At 45.7% G+C, this 13,192-nt stretch overlaps 1 long non-coding RNA gene and 1 pseudogene across 3 annotated transcripts in view; one reads left to right on the top strand and one right to left on the bottom strand.

Moving 5' to 3' along the window:
* Positions 1-13,192, bottom strand: part of LOC148144411 (uncharacterized) — a 269,470-nt pseudogene that overhangs the window by 52,463 nt on the left and 203,815 nt on the right. The gene's annotated exons all lie outside the window — the stretch shown is intronic.
* Positions 2,203-13,192, top strand: part of LOC148144422 (uncharacterized) — a 32,648-nt gene continuing 21,658 nt past the window's right edge. For both annotated transcript variants that reach the window (XR_015751502.1, XR_015751503.1), the window contains exons 1-2: positions 2,203-2,504; positions 10,995-11,099. This is a non-coding gene — a long non-coding RNA (uncharacterized LOC148144422). The remainder of the gene's footprint in view (positions 2,505-10,994; positions 11,100-13,192) is intronic.

Below are 13,192 nucleotides of genomic sequence, written 5' to 3'. Positions count from 1 at the left end.
AAAGACTGCTCGTGTCCTCTCTTTGCTCTTCTTAACTCTCTCTTTAAATCCTTCCGAGGTGATTTGTAATTCTCCATCGCCTCATCTGTTCCATCTTGCCTCATCTACACAAACACAAAAGCCTCATGGAACAGCATCATAAGACACAGAACTTATGTCAAAAGATCAGTGTCATGCAACTGATAGAATATATTGAATAAACTTAGATAGTCTTCATCTCTTAGAATGGGTGCGGGCTTTGGTTCATTAATATGTAACAATGTTCTTGAGATGACTTAAGGTTTTTTTTAAAAAAAGACATCTCCGCTCAGACAATGAATTAAAGGTGTGAAATTTGAGTCTGTTGGTATTCCAATCTTGAATCAGACAGGTTCTGTTTCCAAAGTCGGAATTTGTAAAATATTAGATGCATTGACTGCCTGAAGATTGTGTGCTTTTTGAACAAAATTGAATGTATCTGCAAATATAATTCTGCCAATACAATTTCACCCCAAAGAGTAGTGTGTGTGTATCTGAGTTTGTCCATGTGTGTGTGTGCATGCTTGGGAAAGTGAGAGTGTGATGGAGTATGAGCCTGTGAGTGTGATAGAGTGTTGAGGGGTGTGTATATGTGTGTGAGAGAGAGGCTTAATAAAAGCAAGGGGTTGTACAAATAATGGTCGGGCCATGAGTCGTGCTATAGAACAGGCAGACATGGGGGGGGGCGGGGATGGTGTTCAGGTACATAGTTCTTTGGAAGTTGCATCACTGCTCGACAGGGTGGTTAAGGTGGCATTTCGCAACATTGCCTTCATTGTTCACACCATTGAGTATAGGGGTTGGGACATCATGTTGAGGTTGTACAGGGATGTTGGTGAGGCCACTTTCAGAGTACTCAGTACAGTTCTGTTGGCCCTGTAATAGGAAGAATACTATTAGAGAGGGTTTAATAAAGATTTACCAGGATGTTGTTAGGACTGGAGGGTTTGAGTTAGAAGGAGAGGCTGGGACTTTATTCACTGGAGCACAGGAAGTTGGGGGGGTGACCTCATTGAGATTGATAAAATCATGAGGATTGGAGGTAAGGTGAATAACAAAGGGCTCTTGATTAGCGTCGGCGTGCTCAAAGCTAGGGGGCATTTTTTTTAAATGTGAGGAGAGAGATTTAAAAGGAACCGGAGGGGCAACATTTTGAAAGAGGGTGATTTGCATGTGGAATGAACTTGCTGAGGATGTGGTAGATGCAGGTACAGTGACAACATTGAAACAGCATTTGGATGGGTACATGAATAGAAAGGTTTAGAGGGATATGGGCCAAATGCAGGCAAGTGGGACTGGTTTAGTTTGGAATCCTGGTCGGCATGGACGAATTGGACCGAAGTGTCTGTTTCTGTGCTGTATACCTTTACTGAAACCAGTAGAATTCTGAAAGGGGCTTGACAGGATAGATGCAGATAAAATGCTCCTTTGGTGGGGAGGGTCATCGAATTCCGACAATGTGGAAGCAGACCATTCAGCCCATCTATTTCAATCTGGCCCTCTGAACAGTATCCCACCCATACCCAACCACTTACTGCGTATTTCCCTTGGCCAAGCCACCCGAACCTGTACATCCCTGGTCATTATGGATAACTTAGCACAGCCAATTCTCCCTAGCCTACACCCGAATCTAAAACTTAGCTTCTCAAGAATGTAATTTAAATGCAGAGCTTTTCTAAGAAAAATGTCAGTCTGACTCAACATTGGGACACAGACAGAATTCACACCTATTGTCTCTACTTATAAATAGGGCAACGTCTCTTAGAAATGTAGATTCGTATAGATATAACTGCATCACTTTACATATTATGATATCCCTTTGAATGTGCCCACATCCCTTTGAAATGTAATCTCGTCCATTTAAACCTCTTTATTTGCAGAAATACCCGTTAAAATGTCCATGTCCCTTTAAAATGCAGATTGCCCCCTTTAGGTATGACGCCGTTCCGTTAGATGTCGGAATATCTGTTTAAATTGAGCCGTGAGCTTTCCCAATGTAGACAGGGCTCCTGGAAACGTGGCAGTGTCCCCCCTGCAGCTGCAGAGCGAGACAGGAGAGTTTGTTTTTGTGAATGAGCAGTTGTCGCGCGAGGTGTCTGTTGCTTGGTGACGGTGAGGCTCCCCCGGCCCCGCCCATCCCCCCCGTGCAGACGTCACGCGGGGGCGAAGGCGAAGGCGGTTGGGAGGAGAAGTCGCTCGAGCGGGGAAGCGGCGGGAGGGCGGCCGTTAGGAAAATGGCGCCGCGCGGCCCGGGGCAGACACCCGTCACTGGGCACCGCCGCCTTCCTGGTGCAGCTGCTGTGTCACGGCCACACCGGCCGGCTGTACAGCAGGCAGGAGCCGGTGAGCATTCTGGAGGCGGATGGGGTTAAGGGCCTGCTTGGGAACTCGTCGGCCGCCTGGGTGGTGGAGTTCTACTGGTCGTGGGGCGGCCCCTGTGTCAACTATGGGGCCACCTGGAAGGTACTGGGCCCGGGAGGTGAAAGGTGAGGCAGGTTGTGGGGGGGACGGAGGGGAAGGAATGTGGGGCCTGTCCTGTCCTGTCCTGTCCTGTCATAGTGACATTTTACACTCACTTTCCATCTGCTTTTACTGGCGCTTGTGCTATTTCCCCCTCACTGTTTGTTTAATCCTTGTGCTGTTTCCCCCTCACTGTGTGTTTAATCCTTGTGCTGTTTCCCCCTCACTGTGTGTTTAATCCTTGTGCTGTTTCCCCCTCACTGTGTTTAATCCTTGTGCTGTTTCCCCCTCAGTGTGTTTAATCCTTGTGCTGTTTGCCCCTCACTGTGTGTTTAATCCTTGTGCTGTTTCCCCCTCACTGTGTGTTTAATCCTTGTGCTGTTTGCCCCTCACTGTGTTTAATCCTTGTGCTGTTTGCCCCTCACTGTGTGTTTAATCCTTGTGCTGTTTACCCCTCTGTGTGTTTAATCCTTGTGCTGTTTACCCCTCTGTGTGTTTAATCCTTGTGCTGTTTACCCCTCTGTGTGTTTAATCCTTGTGCTGTTTCCCCCTCTGTGTGTTTAATCCTTGTGCTGTTTGCCCCTCACTGTGTGTTTAATCCTTGTGCTGTTTGCCCCTCACTGTGTGTTTAATCCTTGTGCTGTTTGCCCCTCACTGTGTGTTTAATCCTTGTGCTGTTTACCCCTCTGTGTGTTTAATCCTTGTGCTGTTTCCCCCTCACTGTGTGTTTAATCCTTGTCCTGTTTCCCCCTCACTGTGTGATTAATCCTTGTCCTGTTTCCCCCTCACTGTGTGATTAATCCTTGTGCTGTTTCCCCCTCTGTGTGTGTGTTTAATCCTTGTGCTGTTTCCCCCTCACTGTGTGTTTAATCCTTGTGCTGTTTCCCCCTCTGTGTGTGTTTAATCCTTGTGCTGTTTGCCCCTCTGTGTGTGTTTAATCCTTGTGCTGTTTGCCCCTCTGTGTGTGTTTAATCCTTGTGCTGTTTGCCCCTCACTGTGTGTTTAATCCTTGTGCTGTTTGCCCTTTGCTGTTACTTGTGCAATTGCTGAGGGTAGTGTGTAAATACTAGTGAAGGAGATTATGCACCAGCATGTATATGTTCCTCAGGCATTGAAGGGGCAGGATCTGTTGAGAATGCAAGTGTGTGGTGTACTAAACCTTGTTAATATGGGTATAGTTATGATTTGGAGATGCCAGTGTTGGACAGGGATGTACAAAGTTAAAAATCACACAACACCAGGTTATAGTCCAACAGGTTTAATCAGCTGATGAAGTAGCATCGCTCCGAAAGCTAGTGTGCTTCCAATTAAACCTGTTGGACTATAACCTGGTGTTGTGTGATTTTTAACTGGGTATAGTTTGTTACTTGGAAAATATACTTTTTATTATTTAGAGTCATAGAGATGTACAGCACGGAAACAGACCCATTTGGTCCAACCTGTCCATGCCAGCCAAATATCCTAAATTAATCTAGTCACATTTGTCAGCACTTGGCTCATATCCCTCAAACCTTTCCTATTCAAAGACCCATCCAGATGCCTTTTAAATGCTGTAATTATACCGGCTTCCACTACTTCCTCTGGCAGTTCATTCCATACATGCACCACCCTCTGCATGGAAACGTTGCCTCTTAGGTACCTTTTATATCTTTCTGCTCTCGCCCTAAACCTATGCCCTCTAGTTGTGAACTTCACCCCAACACTGAGGAAAAGACATAAAAACATTGAGCAGCCAGACAAATGCAAAAGCAATAAAATATCGAGGCACATAGTGTAAAACAAATTATGGCTCTAATCCTTTTTGTTCTCTGAGGCATATGGACACTTAAAATTTGTCAATAACATCAGCATTGCTACAGAGCATATTGTGTACACTCCTCAGTGTCAACAAGCAGGGCACATGTTTGCCGGTGTCACCAAAACATTGGGCATGTTCCTCGCTGTCGGCAGAAAAGGGGCGAGACCTACTTTTGATGGACAAATAAGGAGCACTGGAGGACCAGAAGGAGAGTTGTCCTCATGCCAATTGGAGCTCCCCTATTGTCTGAATGCGGAAGGTGGACCATGAGCTTCTTAAGGTCCTGCTCCTCCTCTCACACTGAATGAAGATTGAGCTTCACCTCAGACTGCAACTTCCTTCCTCTGTCCAACATCTGTGAGTACAGTACTCTCTTTTCTCACCCCCTTTTCCATTTACGTTTCATTCTGGGGTTCAATTGTTGACTTGGAGCAACTGAAAGGAATGGGAATGAATCCAGCGAGGGGATAGACTCTGGAAAAGTTAGTCTATGCCTGTGTCTCAATTGGCAAATCAGACAAGCAGGAGTCTGGAAGAATGCAGCAAGCCAGGCAGTATCAGGAGGTGGAGAAGTCGACGTTTCGGGTGTAACCCTTGTTCAGGACTAGGGGTGAGTATAGGGAGAGCTGCAGAACAAGGGTATGCTGAGGGCAGGGTGATGAAGTGGGGATAGGTGTAAATAGGTAGAGGGTACGACCTGGTTGGTGAATGTGAGGAAGGAACCTAGTTGGTGGCAAGGAGGTGGAGGGGCAGGGGCTCGGAAGGGAGGTTATTTGAAAATGGAGAACTCACTGTTGAGTCCTTCGGGCTGTGGACTGCTCAGGTGGAAGATGAGATGTTGTTCCTCCAATTTGCACTTTAGTTTGTTGTGGCAATGGATAGGGCCAAAAATGGTCATGTCAGAAAGGGAGTGGGAAGGGGAATGAAAATGGGTGGTGACTGGGAGGTCCGGTCGGCCTCTGCAGACCTTGCTGCGATGCTCGGCGAACCGTTCCCCAAGTTTATGCTCATGCTCCCCGATGTAGAGAAGGCCACAGTTGGCAAATACAGTACCCCAACGTAAAGTTACAGCCTTTGCTGTGAAAAAAAGTAGAAAGGTATATTGTTTAAATGGTGATATATTGGGATGTGGAGAAAGTGAGGACTGGAAATGCTGGAGATTAGAGTCAAAAAGTGTGGTGCTGGAAAAGCACAGTAGGTCAAGCAGCATCCGAGCAGTAGGACAGTCAAGGTTTTGGGCGCAAGCCCTTCATCAAGAATGATACGTGGATGTTCAGGGGGCATCAGTGTCCATCTGTGCCAGTTGTCAGACAGGTGCAGCAGGCAATGAGCAAGGCAAGTGGTGTATTAGCAAGAGGAATTAAGTTCAGAAGCGGGGATGTCTTCCTGGAGTTGGGGGATCATTGAATATTCGAGGAGATAGTGAGGTCTGCCGATGCTGGAGATCAGAGCTGAAAATGTGTTGCTGGAACAGCGCAGCAGGTCAGGCAGCATCCAGGGAACAGGAGAATTGACGTTTGATTCCTAAAGAAGGGCTTATGCCTGAAATGTCGATTCTCCTGTTCCCTGGATGCTGCCTGACCTGCTGCGCTGTTCCAGCAACACATTTTCAGGTCATTGAATATATTCAAGGCTGAGTTCATCTGATTTTTATGTGAGAGGGGAAGGCAAGAAAATGGTCTTGAGACAAGTACAGAACCGAGTTACAGAACCATACAACACAGAAACAGACCCTTCAGTCCAACTAGTCCATGCTGACTATGTTCACCAGCTAAACCAGTCCCACCTGCCAGTGTTTTGTCCCATACCCTTCTGAACATTTCCTGATCATGTAATTATCCAAATGTCTTTTAAACCTTGTAACTGTACCTGCACCCACCACTTCCTCTGGATATTCAGTCCACACGTGAACCACACTCTGTATATAAAAAATATTGTGCCCTTCAAGTCTTTTTAAAATCTCTTTCTCCTCTCACATTCAAAATTTGCTCCCTCATCTTGAAACCCCCAGCCTAGGGGAAGGACACCTGTCATTCACCTCATCTCTCCCCTCATGATTTTATAAACCTTGATAAGGTCACATCTCCACCTCCTATGCTCCAGTGAAAAAGTCCCAGCCCATCCACCTAGATGCAGGTAGATCCATATCCAGTCATGATCGGATCAATGCTGGTCCCAATTCTCTCTCACGGTGTCCAGGACAGCAAGAGACCACAAGACATAGGAGCAGAAATTAGACCACCAGGTCTGCTCATTCCATTCAATCATCGCTGATCAGTTTCTCAATCCCATTCTTCCACTTTCAACAAAGTGAAAACGGACGGAGAGAGTGTGGGATGGAGATTTTCCGCTTCTAGGGAATAATAGAGGAAAGAGAGTTCACTATAAATTAGAATTTTTGGGATCGGCTGATGAGCCGAGGAGTGTCAGTTGGAGTTTAATTTAGAGAAGTCTGAGGTTTGCATTTTGGTCAAGCAATCCAGGCAGGACTGATGCAGTTAGGGGAATGTTGCAGAATAAAGAGACCTTGGAGTGCAGGTTCATAGTTCCTTGAAAGTGGAGTTTCAGGTGGATAGAATAGTGAAGAAGGCGTTTGGTTTGCTTTCCTTCATTGCTCAGAGCATTCAGTATAGGAGTTGGGAGGTCATGTAATACACCCTTCCCCCTCAAATGTGTGGTATCTAACTGCTTCATTGTTTCTAGTGAATACAGCCCACACCTCCCGCTACTGCCATAACATGAAAGCACTAGCTTTTGGAGTTCTGTTCTTTTATCAGGTGATTGTGGAGAATAAGATCATGATCACAGAATTTATAGCCAATGGAGTCCAGTGTCATGGAGATGTGATACATAAAACAATTTAGATTAAATCTTCCATCTTTTAGAATGGGGTTCTGTTCTTTGGTATGTTAATCCCAGGACCTGTTTTCAGTAACTTTCTCAAGAACGTAATTTAAATGCAGAGCTTTTCTATCCAAAATGTCAGGCTGACTCGACATTGGGACCCAGACAGAATTCACACCGATTGAAGGTTAGGCTGGGACTTTTTCACTGGAGCACAGGAGGTTGAAAGGTGAAGGTGTCGGGTGCCTCGTTAGCAAGTTTGCAGATGACGCTCAGATTGATGGAATATCAGATAGTGAAGGGGACTGTCAGATGATACAGCAGAATATAGATTGGAGAGTTGGGAAGAGAAATGGAGTTTAATCCAGACAAATGCGAGGTGATGCATTTTGGAAGGTGCAATTCGAGAGCAAACTATACATTAAATGGGAAGGTCCTGGGGGAAATTGATGTACAGAGAGATCTGGGTTTTCAGATCTATTGTTCTCTGAAGATGGCAATGTCTGTCAGTAGAGTGGTTAAGGCAGCATACAACATGCTTTCCATCATCGGACGGAGTATTGAGTACAAGAGCTGGCAGGTCATGTTAAAGTTATATAAGATTTTGGTTCGGCCACATTTGGAATACTGCTGTACAATTCCGGTCGCCAGATTTCCCAAAGGATGTGGATGCTTTGGAGAGGGTGCAGAGGAGGTTCACCAGGATGTTGCCTGTTATGGAGAGCGCTAACTATGAGGAGAGGTTGAGTAGATTAGGATTATTTTCATTGGAAATAAGGAGGTTGAGGAGGGGTCTTGATTGAGGCCTATAAAACCATGAGGCATGTAGACAGGGGTGGATAGGAAGAATTTTTTTTTCCCCCATAGGGGAAGACTTAATTACTAGGAGTCACGAGTTCAAAGTGAGAGGGGAAAGGTTTGAGGGAGATCTACATGGAAAGTTCTTTACGCAGAGGGTGGTGGGTGCCTCATGCAGTGGAGGCAGTAGGGCTGGGATCGATAGCATCATTTAAGATGTATCTAGACAGATACATGAATCGGCAGGGAGCAAAGGGATACAGATCCTTAGAAAATAGGCGGCAGGTTTAGATAGAGAATCTCGATCAGCATAGCCTTGGAGGGCTGAAGGGCCTGTTCCTGTGCTGTAGGGTTCTTTGTTCTCTTTATAGAGGTTTCCAAACCATGAGGGGCATAGATAAGGTGAACGGCATGTGTCATTTCAAGATTAGGCCGCAAATTAAGGTGAGAGGAGAAAGATTTTAATAAGAGATGAGGAGCACCTTTTTTGTAAACAGAGTGGTTTGTGTGTGGAATAAATGTCCAGAGGAAATAGTGGATGCTGGTTGTGTAACAACATTTAAAAGACATTTGGATAAGTACATGAATAGGAAAGGTTCAGGGGGATATGGGCCAAACACAGGTAGGTGGGACTAGTTTAGTTTGTGAATATAGTCAGCATGGACTAGTTGGGCTGAAGGGTCTGTTTCTGTGCTGTATGACCCTTTAACTATTCTGTACTGGCCTTAAAATCATTTTACTTGCCTTCCCCCAGAAACATCCACTTCTTTCTTGTTCTAAAATCAGACGAACTCAGCCTTGAATATATTCAATGACCCCCTAACTGCAGAGACTTCTGAACTCATTTCCTCTTGCTAATATACCACTTGCCTTGCTGATTGCTTGCTGCACCCGTCTGACAACTGGCAGTGACTGGTGTGGAAGGATGCTGAGGCCACTTTTTACATCCACACATCATTCCTGAGGAAGGGCTCATGCCTGAAACGTTGATTCTCCTGCTTCTCGGATGCTGTCTGATCTGCTGTGCTTTTCCAGTGCCACACTTTTCAACTGTCATCTCCAGCATCTGCAGTCCTCACTTTCTCCGCATCCCAATATGTCACCATTTAAACAACGTACCTCCTTTCAGCAGTTATTTGTTCGTAACTGAGGCTCTAACTTCACACTGTGGGACTGCATTTGCCATGTGTTTGCCAATTGAGATACAGACCTGGACCAACGTTTCCCGACTCTGTCCCCTCCCTGGATTCACTCACTTTCTTCAGTTGCTGCAGGTCAACAATTGGCTTCTCATTGGTCCATTTGAAGAAGGATTTGCGCCATTTTTGCAGACAGCGAAGAACATGAATGGCTTTTGCTGAACCAGCATGGAAACAGACCCTTCGGTCCAACCCATCCATGCCGACCAGATATCCCATCCCAATCTAGTCCCACCTGCCAGCATTTGGCCCATATCCCTCCAAACCCTTCCTATTCATGTACCCATCCAAATGCCTCTTAAATGTTACAATTGTACCAGCCTCCACCACTTCCTCTGGCAGCTCATTCCATACACGTACCACTTTCTGTGTGAAAAAGTTTCCCAGTAGGTCTCTTTTATATCTTTCCCCTCTCACCCTAAACCTATACCCTTGACTTCTGGACTCCCCCACCCCAGGGAAAAGACTTTGTCTATCTATCCTATCCATGCCCCTTTGTAGATCTCAGCTTCCGACGCTCCAGGGAAAATAGCCCCAATCTGTTTAGCCTCTCCCTATACCTCAAATCCTCCAACCCTGGCAACATCCTTGTGAATCTTTTCTGAACTCTTTCAAGTTTCACAAAATCTTTCCAATAGGAAGGAGATCAGAATTACACACAATATTGCAACAGTGGCCTAACCAATGTCCTGTACAACCGCCACATGACCTCCCAACTTCTGTACTCAATACTCTGACCAATAAAGGAAAGCATACCAAACACCACCTTTACAGTTCTATCTATCTGCGACGCCAGTTTCAAGGAGATATGAACCTGCACTCTGAGGTGTCTTCGTTCAGCAACACTCCCTAGGACCTTACCATTAAGTATATAAGTCCTGCTAAGATTTGCTTTCCCAAAATGCAGCACTTCACATTTATCTGAATTAAACTCCATCTGCCACTTCTCAGCCCATTGGCCAATCTGGTCAAGATCCTGTTGTAATCTGAGGTAACCCTCTTCACTGTCCACTGCACCTCCAATTTTGGTATCATCTGCAAACTTACTAACTGTACCTCTTATGCTCGCATCCAAATCATTAATGTAAATGACAAAATGTAGAGGGCCCAGCACCGATCCTTCTGGCACTCCACTGGTCACAGGCCTCCAGTCTGAAAAACAACCCTCCATCACCACCCTCTGTCTTCTACCTTTCAGCCAGTTCTGTATCCAAATGGCTAGTTCTCCCTGTATTCCATGAGATCTAATCTTGCTAATCAGTCTCCCATGGGGAACCTTGTTGAACGCCTTACTGAAGTCTATATGGATCACATCTACCGCTCTGCCCTCCTCAATCCTCTTTACTTCCTCAAAAACTCAAAATTTGAGATATGATTTCCCACACAAAAAGCCATGTTGACTATCCCTAATCAGACCTTGCCTTTCCAAACACATGTACCACCTGTCCCTCAGGACTCCCTTCAACAAGGTGCCCGCCACCGATGTCAGGCTCACTGGTCTATAGTTCCCTAGCTTGTCCTTACCACCCTTCTTAAACAGTGGCACCACGTTAGCCAACCTCCAGTCTTCCGGCACCTCACCTGACATGCGCAATATGCTCTATGGAGATGCTGTTCCTGATGGATTTAAAGTGTCCAAATGCCACAATTTCTTCCCCTGTCACTCGACATAACCACGCACGCTGCTCACTGTGTTTGATGTTCATCTTCCCTATAACCCTCATGATTTTATAAATCTCAAATGAGGTCACCCCTCAACCTCCTGTGCTCCAGTGAAGAGTGTCTCAGCCTCTCCTTACAACTCAAACCCTCCAGTCCTGGCAACATCCTGGTAAATCTTTACTGAACCCTTTCTAATAGAATTCTTCCTATTACAGGGCCACCAGAAGCGTTCTCAGTACTCTACAAGTGGCTTCACCAACATCCTGTACAACTTCAACATTATGTCCCAGCTCCTTTATTCAATGGTGTGAACAATTAAGGTAAGTGTGCTGAATGCCTTCTGAAGCTTCCTTCCAACCAGTGATGCAACTTTCAAAGAAGTATATATCTGAACCCCCGCCCCCCCACCATATCCCTCTGTACAAGCCCTGCCCTTCCTTATTTTGGCAAAATGCAACCCCTCACCTTTTATCTATACACCTGTTCTCTCTCAGACATACACACATACACGCCCCCCCCCCCCAAAACACACACACCCTTTCACAGGCTTCTCCTCCATCACACTCACTTTACCAAGCATGTGCACACATACTCTCTTACACGCACTCTCATGCTGCACACATACATATAACAATGTGGTGCATTTGCAGAATTATATTTGCAGATATATTCAATTTTGCACAAAACGCACAATATGCAGGTAGTCAATCCATGTAATATTTTATAAATTCCTAGTTTGGAAATAGAACCAGTCCGATTTAAGATTGGGATACTCTCACACCTTTCATGCATTGTCTGGACTGAGATGTCACCTGTTTTTTAAAAAGACCTTAAGTGATCTTGAGAATATGACTTAATAGTACTGCGATGTACACATTAATGAACTAAAACCTGCAACCCATTCTAAAAGATGAAAGATTTAACAGCAATCTACGTTTGTCAATATATCATCAGTTGCATGACATTGATCTTTTGCTCTTAACTCTGTGTCTTATGATCCTGCTCCACAGTTACCCGATGAAGGAGCAGTACTCCGAAAGCTGGTGCTTCCGAATAAACCTGTTGGACTATAACCTGGTGTTGTGATTTTTAAACCGTGTCCAACCTAGTCCAACAGCAGCACCTCCACCTCGTTTCTAGTGAACAGAGCCCATACTTCCCAGTGCTGCCAGTAAACTGCCGATGAAACGATGCACTCCTGAAAAATTTATAGTATCTAACGAAACCAGCTACTCATTCACTGCTCCATCTAATACACAACATTGGAAACTTAGTGCAGAAGGCTGCAAGAAATGAGCAGCTTTAAAACAAAAACCGCTTGGAGCTTTCGATGAGAGCCTGAGCCCAGCAGTATGTTCTGGTTACCTTTTATTTTGTGTCCCAACATGGTTACAGCTTCAGATCCCCCTCCCCCCTCCCCAGCAAAAAGGGCAGAGAAAGAGTAGCTGTTTTTTAGACAACTCCACAACAGGGGAGAGGAGCAAAGGGCGGGGCAAGGCCAACAGCAGGCCCCCACACTAAGCCTGCATTGCCTTGCACAGTTTACAAAAATCCCTTCCCCTTCCGAGACTCCCCACAGTGTGGGAGCATGCCAACTGGCCCAAAGACTACACACCGATCCTCCGAAAGGTAACCCACCCACACAATGCCCCTATTGCTCAACATTTACCCCTGACTAATGCACCTAACCTGCACATCCCTGGGCACTATCTGAACCTGGACAAAGTTAAAAATCTCACAACACCAGGCTAAGTCCGACAGTTTATTTGGAACACGAGCTTCGGAGCACTGCTTCTTCATCAGGTGATTGTGGACAATAAGATCATATGGCACAGAATTGATAGGAAAACATTACAGTGCCCTGCCACTGAACTGATATATTGAACAAACCTGGATTGTTAAGTCTTTCATATTTTAGAATAGGTTGCAGCAATCATTAATTAGATTACTTACAATGTGGAAACAGGCCCTTTGGTCCAACAAGTCCACACCGCCCCGCCGAAGCGCAACCCACCCATACCCCCTACATTTACCCTTTACCTAACACTACGGGCAATTTAGCATGGCCAATTCACCTGACCTGCACATCTTTGGACTGTGGGAGGAAACCAGAGCACCCGGAGGAAACCCACGCAGACACGGGGAGAACGTGCAAACTCCACACAGTCAGTCGCCTGAGGCGGGAATTGAACCCAGGTCTCTGGAGCTGTGAGGCAGCAGTGCTAACCACTATGCCACCGTGCCGCCCGCTAAACAAAAACAAACATTGCATAGGGCTTTCTGATAGGAAGGAAACCAGAATTGCATGCAATATTCCAACTGTACAGCTGTAACATGACCTCCCAACTCCTGTACTCAATACTCTGACCAATAAAGGAAAGCATACCAAATGCCATCTGCACTATCCTATTGA

This window comes from Chiloscyllium plagiosum, unplaced genomic scaffold, assembly GCF_037043375.1.
Source record: "Chiloscyllium plagiosum isolate Xiang-an unplaced genomic scaffold, Cpla_swu_hap1 HiC_scaffold_27, whole genome shotgun sequence".
Classification (NCBI taxonomy): domain Eukaryota; kingdom Metazoa; phylum Chordata; class Chondrichthyes; order Orectolobiformes; family Hemiscylliidae; genus Chiloscyllium; species Chiloscyllium plagiosum.
The sequence above is the reverse complement of the archived record's forward strand: the minus strand, read 5'-3'. Positions and strand labels throughout refer to the sequence as shown.